General features: G+C 37.9%; 1 protein-coding gene across 2 annotated transcripts in view; it reads left to right on the top strand.

The window, feature by feature from the left end:
• Positions 1–1,795: 1,795 nt before the first annotated feature.
• The window catches only part of LOC135202472 (uncharacterized), a 200,741-nt gene continuing 194,513 nt past the window's right edge, over positions 1,796–8,023 (top strand). The window contains exon 1 of one of the 2 annotated variants that reach the window (XM_064231880.1): positions 1,796–2,131. The gene's annotated coding sequence lies outside the window, so the exon portion shown is untranslated. The remainder of the gene's footprint in view (positions 2,132–8,023) is intronic. The other variant, XM_064231881.1, reaches the window with a different exon arrangement.

The following is an 8,023-nucleotide window of genomic DNA, read 5'->3' on the forward strand; positions in this document are numbered from 1 at the left end:
TTGTAAATGAGGCGTAAAATAAATCGATTAAACAGGTCTCTCTCTCTGGCAATGCAATGGGACGAATTGGCTCAGAGCCCAGAAGACCATGAGTGAAAGTTAAGTGTCCACTATTCTCTCTCTCTCTCTCTCTCTCTCTCTCTCTCTCTCTCTCTCTCTCTCTGTTCTTCGTAGATGCCAGCGAGCCGGTTAAATCGGTGCCATTACTAGCCTAGGCCACAAGCAATCAAAGAAAAGTAAGTAAAGGAAATGAACGGGACTTTATTTTTAAATCTATTTTTTAATTAGTTACATAAACTGCTTTCCTTCAGTGGGATCATCACTTCTTGTTTAACCCATTTCTCTTACCTCCTCATAATCGTTCGTTTCTCCCGGCCTGGGCTTGAAAAGGGAGTTAGGATTCTCGTACCAATTATTTTCTTGATAAGAAATAATAAAATAAAGGCAGTGTTATTCTTGCCCCACAAAGCAAGAGGAGGATAACCTGAAGACGGTGTGAAGGGAGGGATAGATTACCTCTTCAAGTAACATATGATACATCAGATTACATTCACGGTGTCACATTTCATTAGTACTTTGTAAATGAAAAGGGACTTGACACACTACCTGCATCCAGAATCAAAGCTAATCTCTAGTCTTATAAAGAGAGAGAGAGAGAGAGAGAGAGAGAGACTAATTGAAATTCCCATAAGAGAGAGGCAGAGGTAAGTAGGTCACCTTCCTGTCGGCCTATCAACTTATAAATGACTGTGTAAACTCATTTTTAATCTGTTGACTGACGTAAAGAATTGAATATGGCTATTTGACAAAAAAAATGACGGGTACCCAAATGTAAAATCATGACAAAAACTTATTATAATTACTAATAATATGCACACATATCACCTTCACTCATACGTAAGTAGCGTACAATTAACACATGTGAGTATAAGTGCGTTTGAGTCCATTACTTTTCGGATTCATTAACCGCGATCCGAATAAGTCCATTAATTTTCCTCACGCATTCAAATCAACGTCAGAGAGCGAAGGAGAGAGAGCCTCAGGTTGGGGGATATTAATCAAAAGAAAAGTCATTGTCGCCTGCAAATCCAAATGATGGATGTGGAGAGAAAATTTTTCCCTCGGGACGGAACACATTTTCCTTATATTCGGGAACGCAGGAATAATGAGAAATGCCAGAAAATTAATAATACATAGAAGGCGATGGGAAATGCGCATGCGCTGAAGAATTGGTGGGTGGGCGTCGGGTTTACGTTGAATGAAGCGACCCTGAGTCACGCACAAAATTATTTGAGTTACGACCAATCGCTTGACGGTAAAGAGCTGCGTCTAAAATTAAGTTAATGATTTCGGTCAATTAAGCGGGCGATGTGGGCGATGAAAAAGAAAATTAGCCGATAAGGGAAGGTTAGAGGCTGAAAAGATGAAAATTTTGTGGTATTGTTGAGAGAGAGAGAGAGAAGTTCAAGCAACTAAGTTTGATTAAAGAGAGAGAGAGAGAGAGAGAGAGAGAGAGAAGTTCAAGCGCCATAGTTTGGTTAGAGAGTTCAGGCTCTTAAGTTTGATTAGAGAGAGAGAGAGAGAGAGAGCGAGTCCAATCATCAAAGTTTAATTAAACAGAAAACGTTCTAGCAGCTAATGTTGCCCAGGGAGAACTTGACGCAGAGCCACTCATCATTATAACCGCATGAATGACAGTTTAAACCCTGGCTTCCCATTTGCTCAAAGCGCAAGTGCTTTGGTTAACGGGTCTCTTCGCACCGCCAGGGCGGCCAGTCATAGTAGCCATTTCTACGCCAACTCCTCGACAGTTCAACCTGGTTGACTGGCGTGATACTCCGAGACCGAGTCCGAACTCCGAGACTCAGGCTGCCTGGCACTGGCAGCGAGTCCATCAGTGTCCTACAAGTGGTTGTACGTCCAGGTTGTCTCGCATCGCTGCTCCTCTCCGTCGTGACTGAGTCTACGAATTTCACTAGAATAGTTGAGCTTAATTTACGTTGAATGTACATATTTGTGTGTTAATACAGGAGAGTGATTATATGACCACGTCCAGAGCAAAAGAAATGACGCACTAGTTGAAGTACACTCCACCTTTGAAAAAGTTTGGATCCAATACGCGCATATCAAGGTAGGTAACTTTTTTTTTTGACTAAATGTGTATGGTGTTAATTTTTGTTTGCATGAAGTTGTTTACATGTTTGTGATGGTTCATGTGTTTTTTAATACAGTTTTCGCTTTGTGTAACAGCTGCAACTGCGATGGGTAAGTATAGGCCTAAGCATTTAAGTGTTTATAGTTGTTCGACATTTGTTGTTCATTAAAGTTACCGTAGGCCTATACATGTAGCCTTTGACTAATTCTAGACGCATTGAAGCCCTCATAGGCCTCTTATTTTTATTTATTTATGGGATATGAATTCCTACACCAATTTTGTACATTTGTAATTGTTTTAATTTTTGGCCAATTTTTTTTATGCATGGTGAACGCTCTTAATGGGGGAAATATTTTCTTTGAATCTTTACGGCATCTTTTGGTAAGATAGGCTACCATATCAAGTCCGGTAGGCGTAACGCGTACTGTAAGATACTTAAGTTTTTTGCTATGGTTTGTAAATCGTATCGATGCTGTTATGATCACAAACGTAATAAATGTGTATGAATATTTTAATGATCGTCAAGGTATCAGGAACAGTGAAAATTCCAACATAGGTCTACAGAATAGAATACTGTAATATTATATAAATGCCGCATGGTTTCTAAGACTATTACGAAATGTTGTATTCTCCTGACAAGCATGTTTATAAGATACTCTCTCTTAAGGTTAGTTTGATTTAATTATGCGTAGCGTATTGTATTTTTAAATCTCAAACCAGCACATATATCGGATTTAACATAAAATTAGACAAAAGTTTGTTGTTTGTATTCTCTTCAAGTTTTATTTTTGAAGCCTTTATTCTGCCCGTCATTTGGGAGCTATTTATTGTTTGGTTACCATTATTTTCGTTATGTCGAAACATTTCGAATTGTTATGTCTTTAATTTATTTTTGACTACCTCATAAGTTCCCACAAATTGGTTTTGGAGGCAATTTATTTAATGGTCTGAGTGCCGTGTTACGTAAAGCCTTTATATAAGTAAATTCATGAGGATTGAATTATTTATTGTCTCGTTGCTTTGTGAAGTTTCTCTTACACGTACATTACTCAGTATAATTTTGCTGTGCTCTCTCATAATTGAGGGGCTTAGTAGGTTTGTAAGCGCCCTATTTGCCCGGTCATATATTTTATAAATACAAGGGGTACCTAATATTTGCGGTGTCTTTATATTTCACAAAATTTGTAGCCCTTATCTCTGAGGGAGGTAAGTTACGTAGGTACGCATTAAAATGCCTCCACTCATCATTATCAATGCACTGTGAAACGTTCTTTTCTCTCCCGGCCGTTTGATCTCCGTCTTCAAAAGAAACCGTGCCACCCGCCCTTGCGACTCGTTTATTTATGCGTGTGTACGTACGTACCTATGTACATATGTTAGCCCGTTTAATGAGGCGGAACATATTAGAACTTGTAAGTCTGTTACTACAACGAGACTGCTCCTAATCCATTGCTGAACTTGCTACTCTGATAATCCTTAGTTCCGTGATATTCGATTCACCTGTTACCCAACCACGACGACCCAAATCCCCTGTGAATCAACCCGGATCTTTCCATTTCAAACCCCGCTAATTTCAACGGCTGGCCGTAAATCTGAGTTACGTCGTTTCAGCTTGTGATGATTATATGTGGCATGACTGCTATGCTAATCAGAAGAATTATTAGGAGCATATACAACGTCACGTGGCGCAGGTGGTCTGAATTCAGTCGTTGTGGGTGTGCTTGGTATCGTACACTACATGAGTGTCTGTTTGTAGCTGCTGTAGGCAATGTCATATTCCGAGAAGACTTAAAGAAGTTGCTTTTTTTATGAGCGTGAATGTACTGGGCCAATAAATTTTAGATAGGGCAATTTTACAATTGTGACGTACTATCATGACCTGGAATGTACTGGGCAATAAATTTTTAGATAGGGCAATTGTTCCGATACGTAATACAAACCATCGGTCCTTTAACAATAGGAAGTAGCTAGCGGCAGCTACTTCCTATTGTTAAAGGACCTCAGGTTTGTATAGTTAGGAAAAATGCAATTTTCGACAAATTGTCATTTTTACAATCGTGACGTAATATTATGACCGGGAATGTACTGGTTAATAAATTTTGGATAGGTCAATTTAACAATTGTGACGTACTATCATGACCGGGAATGTACTGGGCCAATAAATTTTAGATAGGGCAATTTTACAATTGTGACGTACTAAGTTAAGTATATCTTAGTTTTACCAGACCACTGAGCTGATTAACAGCTCTCCTAGGGCTGGCCAGAAGGATTAGATATTTTTACGTGGCTAGGAACCATTTGGTTACCTAGCAACGGGACCTACAGCTTATTGTGGGATCCGAAACACATTACATCGAGAAATTAATTTTTATCACCAGAAATAAATTCCCCTGATGTCGCGTTGGCCGAGCCGAGAATCGAACTCGGACCACCAGATTGGTAGTCGAGCGCGAAATCCACTAGCGCAACGGGAAACTTGTGACGTAATACCAGGTCCCATTTTTATTTTAATATAAAACTCAGAACTTATTAGGACACAAAGTATTTTCGCAAACAATGCAAATATGGTGAGTTATTTTGTTACACGACCAAATAAGTTTGATCGATACGCTGTTATAGTTTTGTATTTGTTATAATTTGATTATTACATGAAAAATGATAATGAAGAGGCTTATATTTGATATGAAAAAAGTATGGTATGGAAAATAGGCGACTCTTAATGGATGTTACGAAAACATGAAAATTTGAATGGTTATGTGCATTGTTAACCTGAGAATAAAAAGCATTTTCCTTTATATATATTCACTATTGTTAAGGTAGACCCTTCTGTAGCCAGGTAAAAAGTGACGTGTATTCTAACATCACTCTTTGTCAACCCTTGGAACTCTCTCGGGCTCTCTTATCGTTTTTTATGTTTCTTGGAAAGGATGGTCGCGTGTTGTATGGCGTTCAGAGGCTGTTGTCCTTTTCTGGATCGTATTACATAAGTGGTTCCAAGTAACTGGTGTCTTTTCTCTTACGGATTCTGTTGGCATTTTAAAAAAGAAAGTTTTTGTTCATATCCATTTTGATAGAAAAGGAAAAAAATGTTAAGAGGCTTACCACTTTCAGTATGTACACTTTTACGTCATCTTGATACATTTTCTTTATATTGCCTTTGCAACGTGTGCACGCGTTAGTTTGACCAGTTCTTTTGTGACGTTAGTGTATGTTCAAAATTCAGACGTTAATTGACTTCCTATACTTTAATTCTAAATATGTACTGTCAAGAACATGAAATAGGTTTTTTTTTATTATTATTTTCATGAACTTGTCCCGTATGAGCCTACCTGGACATATTTTAGACGGGATCTTGAAATGGGTGTCACTACTGTATGGGACGTAGGGGACTTTTCCATGATGCATTGGGTCTTTTTAAACTTGTGTTTTCTGCCTTATAGTTTACTTTTCTGTCGGTTGCCTTTTCTACCTTAAACGATCTGCGGAATAGTTTGAGACAAACGATGTTATTTTACTTAGGTTTTATCTACATACATATAGGTATACATACATGCACATGTATTGTCCTCGTTGTCAAGTCGTTGCCATTGTTATCCGCTAAATAGATGGCTACCGGACGGCAACTATTTAAGCATATTATGTGAAAACTCCATTGTGCCTCTCTTGTAGAAGTTGAATTATGTACTCGGTCGCTGGTGACTGGTGTGTCGTAGCTAGGAAGACGGTTATGTCTGAAAACTAATATTGCTTTCTTTAATGGGAAGAGGGATATAAATGAAAAAAACATATATGCATTTACTATATGTGTCTGCATATATATAAAAGGCCCATAAGCGAAGAAAATTGAGTAAATTACAATATGACGACCAATATATATCGTCCTTCGTCTCGCCATACTGTGAATGGATCGAAATGTGGCTTTTTCAGTTTTCTCTTTATTGATATCTTTAAGAGTATGTTCAACTATTAGGCTACAGCAACACACACACACACACACACGCACACACATATATATATATATATATATATATATATATATACATATATATATTGGAACAATGAAAACCTTTTTGTGAAGGCTGACGGAACGGAAAGTGTCATTCCAAGATCGGGATCATGTCAAGATTAGCAAACCCTCTATTTATCAAGACAATATTACACCACTTTGATATATATATATATATATATATATATATATATATATATATATATATATATATATATATATATATATATATATATATATTTATATATAAATCAAAGTGGTATAATATTGATGGCATAATATTGATGGTATAATATTGATGGCATAATAATTGAAAAAGTCATCTACCAGTACATAATAGGATGTTAATATTGTTAGGAGCGAAAGGCAGGTTGAATTTTGTTATTCTCCTTTTATCAGTGATGTGGAATTTTTCGAGTTTTTGTCATTATGATGATAATGATGAAGGTTAACCCCAGCACAGGTGACAGCATCTTCGATTTATTGAGAAAAGTATATTTGTATTGAAGTTATAAATGGAAAATTTAACTAGAATTTTTATTGGAAGGTAAACCTAGCACAATAAGTGTTTTAAAGGCATTTAATGAGGATGAGAGACAAGGGAGATCATTGCTTATGTGCACAGTATTCTAGAGGCTTAATAACATGCTTATGATCAGCTCCCAAATTCTCTCCGCCCATGTAAGACTCGGTAAAAGCAGGGCATGACCTACAAATGACTGCATGTTAACCTAAGCGCCACCCTGAACCCTAAATCCCTGGTTCACAGGGAAAGTAAGGTCACATGCCACTGGAGATGTTTCAAGAACTGAGTTGGAATTGAATTTGGGACTTGCATGGTGTAAAGTCGCCAGCAGTGCCACTTAACCACGAAGTGAAGAAAGAAAAAAAATCATAAATTAAACTGGCAAAGGAAATTTTAAAAGGATCCAATATATCTACACATGTTAGAAAACAATTAAAAGACGAAAACACTGGCTGGTGAAAGTAACTCAGTGAACATCATCATCATGGCTCCAACACCATGCAGCTCAAAGGGCCTTTGTCAAATTTTGCCACTCGTCACTCTCTTGTGCTTTCACTTTCACAAATTTCCACTCATCTCGTGCTTTCACTTTCACAAATTTCCACTCATCTCGTGCTTTCACTTTCACAAATTTCCACTCATCTCGTGCTTTCACTTTCACAAATTTCCACTCATCTCGTGCTTTCACTTTCACAAATTTCCACTCATCTCCAGCCTTCCGTCTCGGAGTTCTCATTCTAGCAGGTCTGGAACTTCTTATGCCCACAAGTGCCTTTTCAAGCCATCTCCGTCATCCTCCATCATCAACTCATCAACCCCCGTAGGAGGGGTAGTGCCGTCAGTGCACCTCACGTGATGTACTTTAGGCATTACATAAGGGTTTTTTTCAGCGTCCCTTCGGCCCTAGCTGCACTCTTTCATTCCTTTTATTAGAGCTCCGTTCATATTCTCGTTCATCCAACTTACAATCGTTTCTTACAATTGTTTCATAGTGCGACTGCGAGGTTTTCCTCCTGTTACACCTTTCTAACCTTTTTTCTTTTAATTTATCTCTCAGCGCTGAATAGCCTCATGAGTCCCAGCGCTTGTCCCTTTACCCTAAATTCTATATTCGATTCTATTCAACTCATTTATGCAACAATCTGTAATTTCCCTTACAGTGTCATATTTACAGATGAAATCTTGCAGAGTTAATTTCACCGTAAGTGATTCGTAGCCACATGGTAATGCAGAATGAACTAGACTAATTTGTAGTTTTGCTTCCGATTGCAATCTCGGTCTATTTGATTTTCCAATTGTATTCAGCCTGCCTGTTGTTTGATTTGCCATTTTTGAA

Source organism: Macrobrachium nipponense, chromosome 30, assembly GCF_015104395.2.
Source record: "Macrobrachium nipponense isolate FS-2020 chromosome 30, ASM1510439v2, whole genome shotgun sequence".
NCBI classification, from domain to species: Eukaryota; Metazoa; Arthropoda; class Malacostraca; order Decapoda; family Palaemonidae; genus Macrobrachium; species Macrobrachium nipponense.